The 22,376-nt window shown below is 22.6% G+C and overlaps 1 long non-coding RNA gene across 1 annotated transcript in view; it reads left to right on the top strand.

Moving 5' to 3' along the window:
* The window catches only part of LOC122502753, a 272,977-nt gene that overhangs the window by 185,429 nt on the left and 65,172 nt on the right, over positions 1-22,376 (top strand). The window contains exon 4 of the long non-coding RNA XR_006301665.1: positions 5,808-5,862. This is a non-coding gene — a long non-coding RNA (uncharacterized LOC122502753). The remainder of the gene's footprint in view (positions 1-5,807; positions 5,863-22,376) is intronic.

The raw sequence follows: 22,376 nt of genomic DNA, 5'->3' as shown, positions 1-22,376 counted from the left end.
ATTTATTGTTAATGAACAATTTTTAAACTGGAGAAAATATTCGCTGAACAGTTCTGCAAAATTCAACTATTTAAAATTTTTGAGAATTATTTTAAATGAAAAATTATAATTTATAAATTAATTTTTAATTATTAATTATAAAGTAATTTATAAATTAATTTTTAATTATTAATTCTAAGGTAATTTATAAATTATAATTTGTTTGCAACGCTTTACTGACTTTCACTAAAATATGCTGATAAGTTCTCTAAAATTTACATAATTTTACTTTTTTCTACAACTGTTCAGAACTTTTTTTTGTGAATTTTGAGATAATCTTTGGCTAACTAAACATTTATTTATATACTTGAAGTTAGTGACCGTTTATTATTAATTATATATTTTGAGTAAAAGGCTTTAAAAATAAAAACATTTATTTGTTTGAAACATTTTGTTCGGCAATTTTTTATTTACTTTCATTAAAATATGCTGGACAGTTCTGTAAAATTTTTAAAATTATCCTTTTTCCACATCTGATATATATTCAGCATATTTTATTTATGAATTTTAAATAAATTATTGATAAAATGGAATATTTATTAAAACTAAGTTCTCTAAGTTTTTATTAATAATTCTGAACAGTTCTGAAAAAATTGCCTTCTTTATATTGTCTAAAAATTCTCGTAATAAATATTTAAATGAAGTAAATTAATAAATGCAAAAGTTTTCAGTGTTTTTAATGAAGAGTGAAAGAAATTTTTTTAAATATTTGTTAAAATATTTCCTCTCTCAATTTTTTAACGAATTTCACTGAAATATATTGAACTGTTCTGTAAAATTGAAATATTACTATTATATACTTAAAATTTTTCTACAACTGCTCAGCACATTAAATAAAATGAAAATTTAAGAAACTCTACATTTAATATTTGCTTGGTTCTCTAAATTTTAATATAAAAAATTCATATGCGGAACTGTTCTGCAAAATTTGTCAGCTTTACATTTTTTCGGAAGAAATATTTTATTCGAGTTAATGAAGAATTGTAAAACTCTACATTAAAAATGTTTACCAAAACACATTATCAACATTGCTAAACAGTTCTGTAAAATATAAATTTAATTTTCATTTTGCCTCTTTTGATATTAAATAAAAATGCAGTTTTTTTATATTGAATTTTATCAGATTGCATCTCCATTAGAAAAAAAATGTATAGATAAATTCAATTGATGATTCGATTCGAATTGAATATAACTTATATGGAATCAATGGAGAGTTTGGAAAAAGGCGAGTACTGTCAACCGGGAACCTTGTGACCGGTGCGGCAAAGATCAAAGACGGTCCAGAATGGTTTTGAGCGGGTCCATCATAAGCTTTCATTGAGCGTTCGGTCTCGCTTGGATCAGAACGTGACGCGGGTGAGGCGATTTATTTGCCATTGCCGTTCTCCTCATTTTATCGCGACGTGCCTTCAAACTCCAACTATTCGTCTCAATTTCCTTAATATACTAAAATTAGAATTAAGATGGATGAAGAAAAAAAAATGCTTTTTTAGATGCGAAAGAAAAATTTCAATTCATGAATACAATTTTCTCTATAGATTCTTTGTTTACTGCATTTTGTTTACTCTAACCTGTTCTTTCTATTTTTTACTGCAGGTACTTTTATTATTTTTATTTATTTTAGTCTTTTGTGTTTTTACTAGTTTCAGTACTTTTTTTCATTTTTACTATTTTTACTGTGTATTTGCTACATATTTACAATTTTTATTATTCACAATTTTTACTATTTACTATTTTTCTTTTTACTATTTTTACTGCATTACTACTATTTTTACACTTTTTTTGTTCTTTTCGATGTTTTAATCTTATTACTATTTTTACTATTCTTTTAGTACTTTTTTATTCCTTCAATACTTTTACTCTTTTAATGTTTTTACTATTTTTACTCTTTTCACTCTTTACTATTTTTACCCTTTCATATTTTTGTACTACTTTTTTATTTTTATAACTATTTTTATTCTTTTTTACTCTTAATTATTTTTCTCTCCTTTTTACTATTTTTATTCTTCTTAATATAGTGAAGAATAAAAATAGTTAAAATATAACTGTTTTTATTCTTTACTATTTTCACTATTTCTACTATTGTATTACTAATTTTTTAATTTTTACTATTTTTTATTACTTTTTTCTATTACATTTTACTATTTTAATAGTAAAAATATTTTTACTATTTACATTTACATTTTACTATTTTTACTGTTTTTAATATTATTAGTCCTTCTTTTTTTAACTATTTCTACTATTCTTACTATTTATACTAGTTTTTTTACTCTTTTTACTTTTTATTATTATATTATAACATTTTTACTTCTCTTATATGTATATTATAACATTTTTACTATTCTTTTACTCTTTAATATTTTTTTACTGATGTTTATCTGCGTTTTTAGTTTACTATTTTTACTATTATTATTTTCACTAGTTTTACTATACTTTTCCATAACTCTTTGTACTATATTTACTATTTTCATTAAATTTTTTACTTTTTTTCTCTTTACTATGTTTTTACTATTTCTTCTTTTCACTAATTTTACTTGTTTTGCATCTTTACTATTTTTACCCTCTTTATTTTTTTAGTATTTTTATTCTGTTTGCCTCATAATACTAAATTTAAAAAAAAGTACTTTATTACCCTTTTTTATTACTGTTTTAATTATTTCATTATTCTTTTTACTATTTTTATAATACGTTTTTTATTCCTTTCACTATTTTTACTGCTTCAAATATTTTTTCATTTATAGTACTTTTTTAACTCTATTGATTATTTTTATTACTTTTTTACTATTTTTCTATTCCTTTATTCTCTCACTAAAAAATAAATCATTCTCTTTTCTTTGCCAAAAAGAAGTAAAAAAATAGAGAATATAATAACTCATTCGATGAAAAAAACTATTATTCTGAATTTAAGAATGACAGATTTGCCAATTAAATACCAAATATATACCAAATATATACCAAATATAAGACAAATTTCTTTTTAAATCTAGAATAAATCTTTACCAAAAAACTAAAATAAATTAAAATAAAAAATAAAAATGAAAATACCATGAAAAAATCGAAAATTTTCAAAAAAATGTTAGAGATATATAAATTAAAATTTTATTTCAATAAGTTATTATAATACACGTTTTTTTGATCTCGCGCAGAAATTTTAAATCAAGAAGACGATAGTCTTCTTGATTTAAAATTTCTGCGCGAGATAAAAAAAAAAGAAAAAAAAATGTGACTATTATAATATTAGAATTTATATTACTGATGTTTCTGTGGTGATCTCTCTTCGGTTTTGGTTTTTTTATTAATTTTTTTTTCTTTCATCTCCGCCTATCCACGCGACTCTTCGGCACCGCCAAAGACGAGGTCTGTAATTCTGATGATGAGGCCGCTCGCGACACTCGAGAGACAAATGTCTCCTCGAATCAAGAATGAACATTTCAACCTTTCCACCTTGAGTCAATTACCTTGATAGTACTCCTCTCTATAGTATATTTTCTTTCAAAATTTTTTATATCTACCCCTTTACCATCATCGTATATTTTTATTTTAATATATTTTTTATTATCGTTTTTTGCTTTTGCTTTTTTTCCTAATATCAAATTTTCGCGGTTGTAAAATATAAGAAATAAACCAAAAACACTTTGTACATTTTTAGAAGCGTACAAAAAAAGGGATTTTAAAAAAAGACGATTTGAAAAAAATCGCTGAAATTGAAATGAGATTCTAAGAAATCCTTATTGAGGAATAAGAAAAGTAATTTATAAAAACTTTCTTAAATTTAGGAATAACTTGAATTATAATTTGGTTTTAGAATGAGAATGTTTTTTAAATTTAGGAATATAATTATAGGATATTTTTTTCGAAATTTATTTTTGTATTTTTTTTATTGCTTCAACTATATTTATTCTTTTTTATATTATTTTGACCATTTAATAATTTTAATATTTTCACTTTTTTTTACTCTTTACTGTATATTTTACTAAATTTTTCTCCTTTCTTACTATTTTTACTACTTTTCTACAATTTTTTTTACTTTCACGTTTTGTACACTTTTTAATATTTTTACTCTTTTCCTTTTCACTCTTTACTATATTTTTACCATTTAACACTTTTTTGCTTTTTTTTATTTTTCCAACTGCTATATTTTAAAGTATTTTTACTCATTTCTTTCTTTATTTATTTTTACTTTTTTCACTTTTTTTACTTTCATTATTTTTACTATTTTAACTTTTTTTGTTACTATTTCTATTATTTTTAGCAAAAAAAATTTTTTTATTTTACTTATTTTTACTTTTTTAAATTTACTTTCCTAACTCTTTGTAGTATATTTACTATTTTTTTATATATTTTTCTTTTTATTATTATTTTACTTACTTTTTTACTGTTTTTAGTTTTTTAATTTTTTAAAATATTAATACATTAAAACCTGTCGGAATGCAACTTGATATTTTAAATTTTATTAGGTACAGTAAGCAATCCTTAAAAAATTGTTTTAAAATTTATAATTTTATAATTTTGTCAAATTTTTATAATATTCTAGAACTAAGTGAAAATAATTCTTGTTGGACATTTTTGAATACAAAAAATTTTTATAATAGAGTTGCATTCCGACAGGTTCGACTGTATAATATTGTAGTAAATTAATTATTAATTAAGACTAATTGTTAATTAATTGAACAATTTTTTTTGTACTTTTTATTTTAAAGAGAAAATAATAGTCGTAATTCTAGGAATATTTAAACAATAATACGATTGTCTTAGGAAAGAGGGAAATTTGAAAATAATGTCGTTAATGTTAAAAAGTTTTAAGGGAGAAAAAAAAATCATAATTAGATAAATTTAGGGAGAAAAATATCCTTGACGGATATAAAGGTCCTGTAGTTCTCGGGTGGTGCTGCCAGCTTTCGGCGATTTAGTATAACAGAAGGAGCCAGTGGAGTGCGTGTTCTGAGGGAAGAAATTACCTCGCTTGCGTCGACGTGGGTGCAATTGCTTTGGGAATGTTAATCGTCGACACAGCGACCCACCGCAGTGGTCCAAAGGAACCAAAATTGCATTTTCATTCACTCCTACAAACAAAACGAAAATTAAAACAGAATTTCTCGAAACAATATTTTTAATTTTTTATTATTATTATTATTATTATTATTATTATTATTATTATTATTATTATTATATTGATATTAATTGCACAATGAATAAAATTACTTTTTTATATTTATATTTTTATTTTAATATTAATGGCATAATATAATTAATAAAATTACCATTTAAATGTTTACAAAATTAATTAAATTAGAAAAATAAAAGTTTTAAGTAAACTTTAAAAAAGTTTTAAATTTAAATTTTTTGAATTTTACTTCTTGGGGAAAATAAATAACAATAAGTATTTAAACTAATTTAACGAAATTGCTGAAGAATTGAATAATTTAATTTGGAAATTCTGAAAAATTATTATTAAAATTTCTTTAATTATGTTTAATTCAAAAATAATTTTTGGTTGACTCTATAATTATATTTAATTCAATTAATTTGACTGTATAAATATGATATATAATTATATTTAATTTAAATATATTGTTTTCTCAGTGTAACTAAAAAAAATTAAATTTCGCCAATTTAGTAAAATTTACTCTTACGTTCAGAACTTTAGGAACATTAAATAATAACTTTAATAGAAAATAATGTTTTTTTATAACAAATTTTTTTTATATTTTTTATATTTATCTTACGAATTCGAAATTTTTAATTCAATTTTTCTTTGTGTTTTTAAGATTCCAAAGAAAAATGCGCGGGATTCATTTATTCTAACTTGAGAATCTGCGAACGGTGAGTGAAAAGAAAAATTATTATATTATACCAAAAATGTAAGAGAGTGTAAGAGCTACAAAAAAAAATTAATTCCTTTATATATAAGAAAAATTGTGCGAAAATTTCAAGACTAATATAAGAGAGAGAGAGGCAGAGAGGATTTTTGCCGCGTTAACGAGAATCGTTTTAACATCGATTAACCCTCCCCCTCTTTGAAAAGGAAAAAAAAAATTACCCCTGGCCCGGTGTCTGCGGGGCCCTATATAACAAAATTGGTTCGTTGCTTTTGCCAATTTCCGTAGATTACCCACTTTTTTCCGTGTGTTTTTTTTTTTTTTTTTTTTTTTTTTTTTTTTTTTTTTTGGTAAAGGTCCGCACTCAACGAATTCGTCGCTCCGACACAAAATTGTGTTAATTTGCCGCCTAACTATTTATCTTTATAGCCTCATGCCGAACGACTTCCCAAAAAAAGAGAGATTCCAGAAAGACGTTAAAAACTTTCCGCGGATTAACTTTGCGGAGTCCGATCATCTCTCGTTCCTTGGTCCAGAGCTTCAGATTATTTTTCTCATGTATAAAAAATTCCAGATCGCAAAAAAATTTTTTGTTTCCTTTCGAAAGTGTAATTTTTTTGATAAATGCGTTAAAAAGGAGTTTTTTCGTATTTGAAAATAAAACAAAATTTGGTTTTTAATTATCGTAAGTATATATACGAAAAAAAATAGTAAACAAAATTTGGCAATTTTTTAAAATAAAATTATTAACTTTAAAAATAATAGAATTTAAAAATTTTTTAATTTAAATTTCTGTTAAACAACACTAAAATAATTAATTATTTTTAAAAATTTTTCTCATTTCAATGATTTTCAATATATTTACTATTTTAATAAAATTTGCTTTAATTCAATTATTTTCATGAATAATAACATTTTTCTTAAGGAATTCAATTACTTTCATAAAAAATAATAAAAAATTCTAGAAAATAATAATTAAATTTAAATGATGAAAAAAATTTTGAAGAAGTTATTTAACAATATTTTTATATAAAATAATGATTTTATCACTTAATTATTATAAAAATTAAATTAATTATAATAAAACATGAAGAAATCGATCACTCCGAGTCTTCGACTCGGAGCAATCGATTTCTTCATGTTTTATAACAATACTTTTATAAGTTGTCTAATTTGAAAAAGGTTTGAATTTGAAATTTTTTAATATTTTAATTTTTAATTCACGTGGAAAAATAATAATAATTAAATATTTATTTAAAAAAAGAAGTTTTTGATGTTTTCGATTAATTTCACAATGAAATAAATGTAACAGAACATTCTTTTGAGTAAAATTTTTTCCTTTATTTTCTAAAAATAAAAATATTTCCAATTTCATTTTCAATGAGAATTTATAACTGACAAATAAAATTTATAAACATTTTTTTCTTTTATTTTAAAAAAAAATTTTGAATTTTATTAAAACAATTGTAATTAAGAAATAGAAATTATGCTTGAGAAATGAAAATTAGGCATAAAATGAATATATTTCCTTTTTCTTAATCATAATTTTTTAACAATTAACAATTTTCTATTTTTTCTAAATAAAAAGGAGATAAATTTGCATAATTTAGATCAGTCAAACAAAATTTGTTATAAAAAAAGCACATAATAAACAATATTTATTTCTTAATTATAATTTTTAAAAAATTTTCTAATTTTCTTATTTTAAATATTATTTTATTATAAATCATGAAAAAACACCTGCATTCAATTTGTCAAACAATATTTTTAAAAAAGCATACACAAAAACTAACTTCAAAGTGTGGACAGAATGAATGAATGAAATACGAAGATTATTATAGTTAATAATTAAATTAAAAATGTCCCTAAATTTTTGAACGTTCAAATGAATTGAGATTTTTTTATTTACTTTGTTCAATTTTGAATTTTACAGCATAAAATTTTTTTCATATTAAAAAATTTGACTTTTACCTATGCAAATAAATATATAACAAAGAGATAGGAAAGTAAATTAAAAAAAGTAAAAATAAGTAAAATAAAAATTTTTTTTGTTAGAAATAATAAAAATAGTAAAAAAAAGTGAAAATAGTAAAAATAATGAAAGTAAAAAAAGTGAAAAGAGTAAAAATAAATAAAGAAAGAAATGAGTAAAAATACTTTAAAATATAGCAGTTGGAAAAATAAAAAATAGCAAAAAAGTGTTAAATGGTAAAAATATAGTATAAAGTGTGAAAAGGAAAAGAGTAAAAATATTAAAAAGTGTACAAAACGTGAAAGTAAAAAAAATTGTAGAAAAGTAGTAAAAATAGTAAGAAAGGAGAAAAAATTAGTAAAATATACAGTGAAGAGTAAAAAAACGTGAAAATAAATAGAGAGTAAAAATAGTCAAAAATACGTTATAAAATAAATAGTAGTTGGAAAAATAAATAAAAGTAGTAAAAAATAATTAAATGGTCAAAGAAGAGAGAAAAGGAATAGAGTAAAAATATTAAAAAATTGTAAAAAAAGTGAAAGCAATAAAAAAATTGTAAAAATGTAGTAAAAATAGTAAAAAGAATATAGAAAACGTAAATAATGTGAATAAAAAAAAAGAAGAATATAAAGTGTAATATTAAGTAAAAATATTAACAATTGTAAAAATAGTGAAAAGAAGAGAAATGTATATAGTAAAAATTTAGTAAACAGTGAAATGAGTAAAAATAGTACAAAATTTGTAAATAAGTAGTAAACATGAATAAAGAGAGAAATAAGTAAAAATACGTAAGAATATTGAAAAGAATAAAAATAGTAATAAGAAAAGTAAAAAATAATAATAATCTTTATTACCGTTTAATTGAATAACTTGATAAAAAAAATATGTAAAAATAAAATAAAGAAAATAAAATTAAAACCAAATTAACTTTTTGGTGAAATTTCGATTTTTATTACGTTTTTAATTGAATTGAGATTTATCATTTGGAGGGAGGAGGAGATGGGAGACTTAAAATTTTATGAATGGTGCGGGTATATTTGTAGATTACTTCCTTCCGTGGTTTGGTCATTTCTTTTTATATGGTGGCACGTGACCAATTTGTCAGGAAAGTTTCAACATTACTTTACCAACAAAAATGAGAATAATGGAAAACCTTTTTGAGTCCAGTTGGATAATTCATCCCCATTTCACGTCATTCTTAGCCAAAAGCCTCCCCTACGGATATATTAGGTTTATGGTCATTCCGCACTCGACAAGACTCGAGGCAAACAGGAAATAGCTTCAAGCTTTTAGCAAATGTGTGTCCGGTTTTATCGTCATCTCTAAAATTCTTGCCTTTAGTTTCTGTTTCCTCTTCTTTTTTTTCTTTGTCTCAAAAAAATTTTGTGTAAAATTTTTAAATCATCTTTACATAAATTTTAAATGATTGAAAACAGATTTTTTGTCCTTTTCTTTTATTGAAGAAAGAAATTGTTCTTCTTTTCATTTTATTCTCTGTATCAAAAATTGAAAACAAAATTTTTTTCCTTTTCTTTCATATTTTTAAGATAAACTATTTTTTTCCATTTGAGCGTTAAAAACTAGTGAATAAATTAAATTAAATAGAAACATTTTTTAATATGTTTGTACCAAATTTCGAAAAACAAAGTGGAGGGGAAATTGAAAATCAGTGACTTCTTTGTTCGGGGAATAAATAAAGTGTATATGCACATGGAAGGCATGGGTCACAGTCACGGAGGCTGGAAATAAATATGTAGGGCGCTACCGTGTCCTCGAATTTAGTTACACTTATAATATTGGATTGGCATATAAGGGCCTAAGGGGGCCTTGAGCGATTTCAAGTATCGGAACAAATGTTATTTATTGACCGAGAGAATCAGTGGTGTACTGAAATTCCCAGGGTGGTCCTTAGGATATGTGCCTCCGATTCCCCTCCGAACAACGAAATTGCCCATTTTAGGAGGGAAAAAAATGATGATGACGATGATTAGAGGAAATTCTCTTGGAAAATTTCTCTTCAGGACAAATAACTCTCTGGAGACGTTCATTTTGTTAAAACTGCGAGGAAAAAAGGTTCTTTAAATTTTTATTCATAGTTCTTTAGTTTTTTACTGGGGAAAATTTTTCTTTTTTAGAAATTTTTAACTGTTTTCAATTTTGCGAAAGTAAGGAATTTGTTCCTTAAATTTTCATTTGTTTGGTCTTTTTGATTGGGAAACATTTTATTTCGAAATATTTAATTAGGTATTAAATTTGGTATTTTATGTGTTTCTTCCTGTATTTATTTTTTTCTTCATTTATTTATACACTTCAATAGTGTACAGACTCAATAATTTTTTGGTTTCTCTTTATAATAGTATATTATAGGTACAGAAAAAGTTCCTTAAATTTTTATTTTCAGTTTTTTATTTTTCGATAGGAAAATGTTATACAACAATTTTTTATTTTCTCTTTATAAAAATAAATAAAAATTGATCAGATTTCCATTAGCAGTTCTTTAGTTTTCGACAGGAAAATATTTTTAAAAATTAATAAAAAGAATTATGTTGACTTTATGAAATTTATATTCGAAAGAGTGTCGCATTTTTTATTTACTTGATTTAAATAATATTCATTTCGAAAAGCTCTTATAAATGTAAAGAAGTCAAATTTTCCAGAACTGTTATAAAAATTTAAGGAACTGAATATTTTGGCAAATATTAAATTGTTGCAACTTTTCATTCAAAATTCACGAATAAATTATATAGAATAGAAAAAAATTTTTAAGCAGTCATTTTAATTTTACAGAACTGTTCAGCATATTTTAGTGAAAATCAATCAAAAAATTTAAGGACAAAATATTTTTAACAAATTTTAAATGTTCAGTTTCACAATTTTCCATAAAAAATTTACATTAAAATTCACAAAATTTAAAAACCGTTAAACTTTTCAGAACGTTTCATCATATTTATTATGATTAATAAAAATTTTTTTAAAATGGTTTAGCAAAAAATTTAATGCTTTGTTCAACAATTTTTTATTTACAGTTTATCGATAAAATATGTACATAATATACAATTGTAGAAATTTTAAGTAGGTAGTTATTGAACTGTTCAATATTTTAGTAAGGAACAATAAAAAAGTTGAGGGACAAAATGCTTTAAGAAATTTTAAATATTCAGTTTAAAAATTTTTTATTTAAATTAAAAATTTAGTAAAATTTACATTAAAAACTACATAAGAAAATTCTAAACAGTTGTGGAAAAAATTTAAAAAGTCATTTAAATTTTACAGAACTATTCAAGTATTTTAGTGAAAATTAATGAAAACACATACAGAACAATGATTCAACAAATATAATCATTTTATTTTGTCATCATTAAAAAAACTGAACAGTTTTATTTTTTCATTTACTTACAAGACTGTATTTCAAAGAGTTTTAGAAAGTTTAAAAAAGTCTAATTTTCCAGAACCTTTTACTACACAAATTATGTTCATTAAAAATTTTTAAAAAATGTTTTAGAATAAAATTTAAAGTTCTTTTCAACATATTTTGATTTTGAGTTTATCAATGAAATACATCAGACAGTTTAAGAAATTTTTAAGAAGCCATTTAAATTTTACAGAACTATTTAGCATATTGTAGTGAAAGTCAATAGAAAATTGAGAAAATTGACAAAATTTTGTAACAAATTTAAAATGTGTAACAAATTGTGTAACAATTTTTCAACTAATTTTTACATTTACACTAAAAGCAAAATACTGAACAATATTGTAGAAAACATTTAAGCATCATTTAAATTTTACAGATATTCTGCATATTTGAGTAAAAACTATAATAAAAACTTCTACAGAACAATATTTTGTCAAACATTTAATAATTTTCCTTTGGCTTCATAAAAAAATCTGAACATTTTTATATTTGTTTATTTATTTTATACAAATCTTTATACCTAGCAGTTTTAGAATATTTTAAAAAGTCAATTTTTCCTGAACTTTTTATTACATAATTTATGGTCAATAAAAATTTTGTTAAAAAAAAGGTTTCAGTATAAAATTGAATGTTCTTTGCCACAATTTTTTATTCACAGCTTGTCCAGAAATTTTATCAGATATTGCAAAAAATTGTATGGTAGTTACTGAAATTTTACAGAACTGTTCAGCATATTTTAGTGAAAGTCAATAAAAAAATTTAAGAACAAAATATTTCTAACAAATTTTAAATATTTAGTTTAACAATTTTTCATGTGAAATACAAATTCACAAAATAAATACTGAACAGTTGTTGAAAAAGTTGAAGTAGTTATTTAAAGTCTACAGAATTGTTCAGCATATTTTTTCGAATGTCAAAAAAAATTTGTACTTAACAAAGTTGCAAGAAGCAATTCATAACTTTTTCTTATTTTCTATTTCTCTTTTTCAAGTTTTGTATTTTTTTGTTTTCTTTATTCAATACAAATTATTAATTAAAATAGCATATTTATTAAATAAAAAAACCTTTTTTCTTTTATATTCTTTATTTATTTCTTTTTTATTTATACAACTTTTTCATAACTTAAAATGTCGTTTTTTCCTGAACTGATCAGAAGATGAATTGCAGTGAAAGAAAATAAAATAAAATATACCGAATAATTGTAAAATCTTACAAATCGTCAAATTTTGCAAAACTGTTCAGCGAATATTTTTTTCTAGAATTTTTCATCAATAGAAATAATAAAATATATAGAAAAGTTGATGAAAATAGTTAGTATAGTAGTTCATAGAAAGTAGTTTCTTAAATTTTACAGAACTGTTCAGTATATTTTGGCAAAAAACAATAAAGTGTTTGTAAATAAAAACCATTACATTTAAATTTGTAAAAACAATGTTTTCTTAAATATTTAAAAATTAAAGAACCATTAAGTGAAATTTAAGGAACAAATTTTTTCGTTTAGAAAAAATAATTTTTCATGTAAATAAAAATAATTTATTACATTAAATAGTAATAAATCACTCCCCGATAATAACAAAAAAAAAGAAAGAAATGAAAAATAGGGGAAAAAATTGTTCACACTGTGATGACTATTAACAGTATTAACGATAGAAAAGAAGTGTTAAAAACCCCCACAGTAATAATAATAATAATAACAATAATAATAATCACTTCTCGTGATGATCGTTTCTAAAACAGGAATTTCACATCTTTCTATGTGTATGTGTCAAAGATACGAATGAAAATAACAATAATTTCGAAAAACCACAAGACGATCCTTTGGCCCGCACGCTCTTTTTTGGTTTCCCATGAATTGGAACCCTGATGGGACTAAACTGAATGAAAAGAAGGAGGCCTATTAGTGTCCTGGCTTTTGGCTCTCCAATGAATGAAGGGGCCTGTTTTTTTTTTCTTTTTTTTCTTTTTCATTCGATCCTTGCAAGTCGTCGTGTATACTCGCAGGTTGTTGCGTCCTGCTGAGAAAGCCTTGGGCTACTTTTATGAGCGCAGGTTGTTACATATACGCAATAACGATCTACATCGAAAATCAACAATCGACATCCGATACTAATTGCCCATTGGACGAAGGGTGTCTTTCAAAATCTACTCTATGTCCTTTTTTTAAACCTTTCATTTCTCTAAACGTGCGCGTTCGCTCTTCTATTTATAAACCTTTCTTGCGTATACACTTTTCTTTTTTTCTATTTCTTCTTCTTCGTTTTCTTTCTTTCTTTCTTTTTTTTTATTCTTTTACATTCTTTTTCATTCATTTTTTTCTCTCTATGTATTACCCAACAAATTACTTTACCTCCCATGGTTGTAAATATACTAGTGATTTTTTTCTTCTTTTGAAAAATTCGAGAAAGAAAAAAAGTTTTTCAAAATTTAGGAAGAAATAATAGAATTGAAATTTGTGAAAAAAAGATTGAATTTCGTGAATTTTAGAGAAAGGAGTAAAGTGATTTAATAGACAGGATTCACAGGATGTAGTTTGGAAAAAAATTTATCTGCATTTTTTCGTACAACTTTGTCTTTTTAACAATTGAAATTTCAATATTTTTCATTTTCAGAAAATTTAGTATGGAATTTTCTGAACAAATTCTTGAAATAGTTTTCTTTTTTAAATGAAAAAGAAACCCGAATTTACTGTAAATAAATGACCTTAAAGATTTGAACGTTCAAATGAACGAAATTTATTTATTTCTTCTTCAAATTAAATTTTTATTACTACAAATTTGCGTCACTATTAAGCAAATTAATTATAATGTTTCTAAATGTGAAATTTGGGTTTTGAATTTTAATTGTAATCAGTAATTTATGAAAATATTTTTAATAAAAAATATTTCGTTCATTTGAACGTTCAAAATTTTTTATTCATGTAAATAAATAAAAAATTGTAATTTCATTTAATAACTAATTTTTAATAACTTAAATTTTTTTTTATTATTTTATTATTAATTTTAATTTTATTATGAGTACTTTTACAAGTAAAGGGGGTTCATTATTTGCAGCCAGTTTACGTGTAAAATATTGGTTAAATAAATAAATAGAAAATAAATAAAATCAATAAAAAAATGCAAAGAAGTAAAAGAAATAAAACAGAAAAATGATAAAGACGTATTTTTATTTACTCATAACATTTTTTACATAAAAAACAACATAAATAAAAAATGAAAAAATGAGTGAAAAAGAAGGCAAAATGAAAGAATTGTAAAGTTGGATTTTAATAGAAGTAATAAAGGAAAATTAATAGAAATATTTTATGTACCAATTTTCTTTGTGTGAAAAAAATGAGGTTTGAAACATATATGCAGAACGAATAACTAGGTAGTTTATAGTAAAGAAAGACGTGCGTGAGTGTTACTTATTTAGTCCGACAAGAAACGCATTTACATCCAAGAGAGAGAACTATACAAGTCTATTAAGCTCATTGTAATGAATTTATTTATGTAATTTAAAAAAAAGAACGAAATTCAACAAAAATTGAAAATTTTGTTTTATAATCTAATAATAACTTATAATGATAATAATAATAATAATAATAATAATAATAATATTAACTTTTGACTACGGTGACTTTTAAAAAAAAATTAATTTCTGACAATAATTTCTTTTTAAATAACTTAATTGTTAAAGAACTATCATTAAATTATTACTAATAAAATATTAATGAATAATTCTACATAAATGTTTCAAAATTAATTGAATTTTAAAAGAGTTACGTTTATATAATTTTCATAAAATAAATCAATAACTTCAAAAGATTTCAATTTTAAATTTTGTAAAATTTATATTTTGAATGAATTTAATTAGAAATTTATTAAAGAACTTCGATTTTTGAAAAATTTTAATACTTCAAATTCTTATGAAATTAGTTAAATTTTTTAATATATATATTTAATTAATTATTAAAAGTAATGAATTTGTAGAAGAATTTTATATAGATAAAAACACTAAAAAAAATTGAATTTTGGAGAAGTTACAAATGATTGCATAAAAATTTAATTATACTTTCAAAAGAAATAAAATTCTTCGCAAAAATTCAATTATGATTAAAAAATTAAAAAAATTCTCGACAAATTCCAATTTATTATCTTTATAAATAATAAAATTCTTCTCCGAAATTCAATTATTTAGAAAAATTTAATTAAAATTCATTTCTGAAATTAAAAATAATTAATTAATTAATAAATTAATTAATAAAATTTGTGTCAAAATTTCAATTATTTATTTATTTTCAAGAATTTCCACAATTCAATGATTTTCAATAAACCTAAGTGAGGCTAAATTCGCTCAATTTTTCAATTCTTTTTTAAATAACTTCGGGAAACGATGAAAATAAACATTGGCACTGAAAATATATAATCTTTAATCCTTTATGTTTCCTATTACTGCATAAAGAAATTAAAATATGTTGCAGAAAATTATTTATAAGCCGTTTTTTTGTGAGCGAATTTACCTTTAAATGATGGGTAAATTCGCTCACCATTATTATTCTGGCAAAATATATTATAATCTGCAAAAATGAAACTAAATATTCTTTAGAATCAATACAGAAAAAAATTAAGAACAATATTCAAAGTTATTGGAATAAATATTTAATATTGTTTTATCAATAAGTAATTAGATTCAATCATTCAATCAAACGTACTCATAACCATAAAAAAACAAGGTTAAGTTTGACAGTTTAGTGCTTAAACCGTTTTAAATCGTTTAATTTTCAGTTATAAGAGTACTATTATTTAAAAAAATCGAATTATAAATTAAAGTAATTAACATACTTAAAATATCCAGGCCCAAACATCTTTTTTGTAGACTTATTTCCTGAGCGAATTTACACAACAAATTTGAATTTTTTTTTTAAATTGATTTTTTGCAGAATCTGTTTATTGCTTAAATTTTTGTGCTTTATGAAAATCATGTTGGAGATACAGGAAATGTAATGTTCAGAAGTATTCAACTTAAAAATTTTGAAGTAAAGCTTTATTCCCTACTTTTTCATACTACTTGTTCAATATGAAAATTATTCACTTGTGTTTTAAATATAATTTCTACTGAAAGTTACCAATGAATTTGCTGCAAATAAATTTTAAATTAAAGTTTAGCATTTATATTAACCAAAACAATTGTAAATCTTAAATATTTCTGTCTAAAAAGTATGTTAATCGAATTTTAAAAAATAGACATCGGTTGAGCGAATTTACCCTACATGAGCGAATTTAGCCTCACTTACGGAACCTATTTTAATAACATTTTCCAAAAGAATTCAATTATTTACAAATTTTTTATAAATTTCTTCCCAATAATTCCATTATTTTCAAACATAATCAAATTATATTTAGGAATTCATATATTTTCATAAATAATGAAACTCATAAAAGAATTTCAATTATTTTTAATACAATTTTAATCGAATTAATCGAAAAATATAATTATTCTTTAAAATTTTATTAAAATTATTTAAAAATTTGTTGGTTAAATTCTTTATGAGAATTCAATTTTAAAAAACATTGAATTATTCAATAAATAATTGAATTCTCGTAAGATTTTTAAATAGAAATTTATTTAAAAGTGAATTTTGAATTCACTTTTTTTAAAAAAAATTTTAATTTCAATTCCATTGAGATTAGTTGAACTTTTTTTAAATTATTTCAAAAGTAGTAACACAATTCTCCGAGGAATTCAATTATGTTGATAAATAAAAAAATTGTTCAAGAAATTCAATTATTTTCAGGAATTTTGATAAAATTCTTTGAAAAATTCAATAATCTTCATAAATAACAATATTGACGATAAGAAATTAAGAATTCAATATTATTTCCAAAAATATTAAAATTCTTCGTAGAAATACAATTTTTTTTTTAATTTTAATAAAATTCTTTGCATGAATTCAATTATTTTCAAAAATTATAAAATTTTTCAGTGCAATGCAATTATTTAAAAAAATTCAATAAAATTCTTCTCAAGAATTCAATTATTTCATAAATAATAAAATTATTTTTAGAAACTTAATTATTTTTAATACAATTTTAAATAAATTCTTTGAAAAATGATATTATTCTTAAAATTTTTATTAAAATTCTTTGAAAGAATTTCATATTAAGAAACATTTAGTAAATTATTTATTATTGTATTTAAATAATTGGATTCTCGTAGAATTTTCTAATAAAAATTGATTTAAAAATCAATTTCAGTTAAAGTTTTAGATAATAATTGAAAATTGATAGCATTATAGCTTGAATTTTTTGAAAGAATTGAATTTTGACAAGGTTTGAAGAAGAATTTCCGAATAATCTAAATTTCGTAAAATTGAATAAATTATCAATAAATGGATTTGAAAATTTTTAAAGAACTTTTTAAAAAATTATTAAAAAATAATTGATTTTTAGAGAAGAATTTTAGTTAAAAATTCTAGAAAATAATAAATTAATTTAAATGATGAAAATAATTTTGAGGAAGTTACAGTAACAATATTCTTACAAAATAATGATTTTATCACTTGGTCATCTTTAATTATAAAAAACATGAAGAAATTGATTACTTTGAGTCGAAGACTCGGAGTGATCAATATCTTCATGTTTTACAATAATATTCTATTATAAGTCATTGAATTTCCAAAGGTTTGAATTTGAAATTTTTGAAAATCTTAATTCCTATGGAAAAATAATAATTAAATATTAATTCAAAAATGACGTTATTGATGTTTTCGAATCATTTTACAATTAATGAAATTCGTAAATAAATGTAATGGAACATTTTTTTTAAGTATCAAATAATGTTTAGAGTGAATCAGAATATTCTTTAGGGTCAAGAAAAAAATGAAAATTTTGTCTGGAAATCAGGGAAAAACAAAATTAAATTTTTGTGGCAATGGTTAAAATTAATTGTGCAAAAAGTTTAGAGCAGATTTGAAAATAATTTTTAAAGTTATTAAATATTGGAAACTGTGAAGAATCTAAAGCGATTTTATTATTATTAGTATTATTATTATTACTATTATTATGAAATTTGCTGTAAGCGCATTCAGTGAGTGCATTTGTCCATATAAATGTGTGTATATTCAGACAGTTTCCATGAAAAGGCAACTATCTCCCCATGGAGTCATTCTCCCCATGAAATGACGCGGATGTGTGAAAATGATAATAAACGCTTCGTGGAAATAGATAAAGTATATAGTGGCAATGACTTAGAGAGTTGTGCGTGAAACATAGTCGCAGCGGTCAGTCATTACTGTAAAGTAAGTTCCAACAACCAATGATAGGTGGAACTTATCAATTCTTATAATCCTGCAATTGCAGTAAATTCACGCCGCATTGGTCATTTTCCGGTCAATGTTCTCCGCGAATCCTTTATAACGATTACATCATTATCATATACTGCAAACACTTCTCATCTTCTCTCGATTTCTTGTATATATCTGATACCGTCAATTTTTCTTTCTTCATTTTTAACAATTTTTTGTAAATTAAATTCGAATTTTAAAAAAACATTTAGTTTTATTCAATTTATTTGGGTACTTTTTTAGATTTCAGCCACCAAAAGCTATACTCTTTCTGTTTTTTTTTTTATAATTTCCACTACTTTAAATTCGTTAATACTATAAATAAAAAAACTATTTTCCAAAATTATAATCAAATTCTTTAAAACGATTCAATTATTTTCAAAAAATATTCGAAATTCAATTATTTTCAATATCTATATAGTATTTTCAGAAAATTTCGCAAAAGAATTGAATTATTTAAAAAAAATTGATAAAATTCATACAAAATTCAATTATTTTCATAAATAGTAAAATTTCGAATTCAAATACTTTCACGAATAATAACATTTTTCATAGAAATTCAATTTTTTAAACAAATTTTTGATAAAATTGTTAGCAACTATTCAATTCTTGTTATAAATAATAAAATACATCTCAGGATTTCAATTATTTTTAATTTAATTTTACAGGAATTGTTCAAATAATTCTTCGAAAGAATTCAATTATTAAAGATAAATAACAAAATTATTCCCGAAAATTCAATTATTTTGAGGCATTTTAATAAAATTCTTTGCAAAATTCAATTATTTTCATAAAAATGTAATAAAATACCACACAGACATTCAATTATTTTTATAAACTTTTCGCAGTTCAATGATTTTCAATATCTAGTATTTTCATAAAATTTCCAAACAGAATTTCATTATTTAAAAAATTTGTTGTAAAAATCTTCGTAAAAATTCAATTCTTTTCATGAATAATAAAAATTTTTCATGAATTCAGTTATTTAAATTAGAATTTGCATAAAATTAGTCGAAAGAAATCAATTATTTAAAAAATTTTATATAATTCTTTGCAAGAATTAAATTTATTTTATAAATATTTAAATTATTTCATGAACAATAAAATTCGTTGCAGGTCAATTCAATTTATTAGTATAGGATAAGAAAGAAGTAAATATTTTTGATGAAATTAGTAAAAAGTGAGAAAATAAAATATAGAATGGAATTTTTGTCAGTTTTGTGAAGTATCTAAAACGAATTTTTTTGGTCGTCGAGTTCAATTTTTCGTTAGCTACTTTTTTTAGTTTGAAAGCTACTTTTTGCTACTTTTTTTAATTAATTATCGAGTGCAAAGTCTGCGATTGTCTAAATGTCAATAAAATCTAATTTTTTTTTTAAATTCAAATGTTTCCAAAAATACGAAATTATTAACTATAATAATAATCTTCGTATTCATTCATTCATTTTTTCTGTCCCTCATACTCTGAAGTTGTCTTTTGTATAATACTTTTGTTTTTGGATTGTGTTTAGATAGATTGTATATTATATTATTATAATTATTTTTATTTTATAATTAATTTAAAATTATAATGACAAATAGAAATAATCAGAATTTTTTTCATTTCTTTTCATTAAAAGACTAATATTTTGTTAAATATTATGTTTTTTCAAATTGAAATTATGCAGATTTTTGTTCTTTACTTCTAAGGAAAATTAGAAAATTATTAAACTAAAAAAATTAAACTTAATTATTTAACTGTGATTAAGAAATAGAAAATTTATTTATTTTGCATTATTTTTCTTTATGAATCACAATTTTTTTAACAAAATTATTATTTTGTTTTAGAAAAAGAAGAAAAATATTTGCACAATTTCTATTTTTAATCTTATTTTTGGAACAGGATTTTCCACAGGAATTAAGACATTCAAAAATTTTAAATTCAAACCTTTTTTAAATTAAACAACTTATAAAAGTATTGTTATAAAACATGAAGACATGGATTGCTCCGAGTCGAAGACTCGGAGAGATTAATTTACAATTCTTGAATCTATTGTTTGCATCAAATAAATTTTATTTTTATACATATCTGTGAAAATCTCTTCGCGAAATTATTTGCAAAAACTTCTGGAAAAAAATTTCCTTACATTTTAAGGGAATTAACAAAATGAGTAAACAACAAAAGAAAATAAATACCATAGTAGAAATATACAAATAAAATGTTACAATTTTTTAAGAACTGAAAAATTGAAAAGGTTTTCGAAAAATGAAATAAAATTGGAAGAAAATAGAAAAAAATAGAAAAAAATTTCTATAAAAACAATTTCACAGTAAAATCCAACAGTAAATTCGTGTTTTTCATATTGACAAAAGTCTCCACCGAGGTCTCCACCCAGGAGTCAAAAGACGACAAGGCGTTGGCAGTGAGGCTTCAAATATACCCAAAGAGATAGTCTCGAGATTCACGTCTTTAAGTTTCACGGTCCTCTTCAAAGTTCTAGTAACGAGATCTTGAATTGAGAAAGATCAGAAAAGAAAAACCAGTCGTATATATATGTATATAAAAGTACATATGTATTAAATAGGTGTTTGTGATGTGTGTCTGCTGGTGCATTTTCAGGACAAGAGCATGTGCTCTGGGCGTGGAGCAACGCGAAAGAGATATACTGCTTTCGACCGCGTGTATTTATGGCGCATATATCCCAGAGTTTCTGTCCAATGTTTGTATATTTGTATGTTAGTAGGCATGTATCATTGCCCCTGTGAAAAGTCAAATTTCCTCCCCATCTCTCTCCCCCAGAATAATCACTTTTGGAAGTGTTTATAAATATGACAATTATTAATATTTTCATCCTCTCTTCATTGCCTTTTTTCTGTCAAATATATATTTCAAAAATAAAATATATGATCCGGCGGATAGTATAGAAGCATATACAATTCCAACGGCTGCTGATATCAAAAAGTTAACTTGAAAAAAATTTTTCAAAAAATGTATTTGATTCGAATAACCGATTACTTGTCTCTCATACAGGATTATAAAATTTTTGGTCCAAGTAACATCCATACAGTTGCAGTTCATTTTATTATACGTCAAGTTTTTAAGATAATTACAATCTTATTTTTTATTACTTTAAACAATTTTTACTGCAAATCAGAATATATTACTTAAGAAAGTCATAATCTATATACTTTAAATGGTTTCTGCGTTGCTAATTTCGAATTCGATGTTTGTTTTCAAAAATTTAAAATGGTTGAGAGATGTATAGGGTTCTCGAGTAAATCTTATTAGCGACTTCTCGGGTTAAAATCTCGATTTACATTTCAGGAAATTTTAATACACTAGTAACAATTCCAGTAATAATATCTAAATGTTGAATATCGCAACAATTTGATTCATTTTATGGTCCCAAATTAAAGATTCTTTAGAACACTATGTAACTGTTCTTAAATAAATATTTATTTGTATCGAATAATTTTTATCGCAATCAATTAAATTTTCTTCAAATATACAGAAATTGCAAGGATCACAATCCCTTCTTTTTTATATATAATTCCCTTTCGAGGCTTCACACTCGACTTTTAATTTTAAAAAAGTAGCTTTAAGGTGGAAAAAAGTAGTGAAAAAGTAGCTATTTGAAAATTAAATTTGATGACTCAAAAACTCATTTTAGACGATTCACAAAAATTTGTTTCATCATTTTATTTCCCTGATATTATTACAGTTTTAAAACAAATAAAATTTTTAAAGACTTCAATTTAAAAATCTTTTGAAATTTAAATACTTCTAAAAATTCAAAATGTAATACGATTCTAATAACCAATTATCATTTAAAA

The sequence above is a fragment of the Leptopilina heterotoma genome, unplaced genomic scaffold, assembly GCF_015476425.1.
Source record: "Leptopilina heterotoma isolate Lh14 unplaced genomic scaffold, ASM1547642v1 Lhet_237, whole genome shotgun sequence".
Classification (NCBI taxonomy): Eukaryota; Metazoa; Arthropoda; class Insecta; order Hymenoptera; family Figitidae; genus Leptopilina; species Leptopilina heterotoma.
This window is presented reverse-complemented; position numbering and strand designations above follow the sequence as displayed.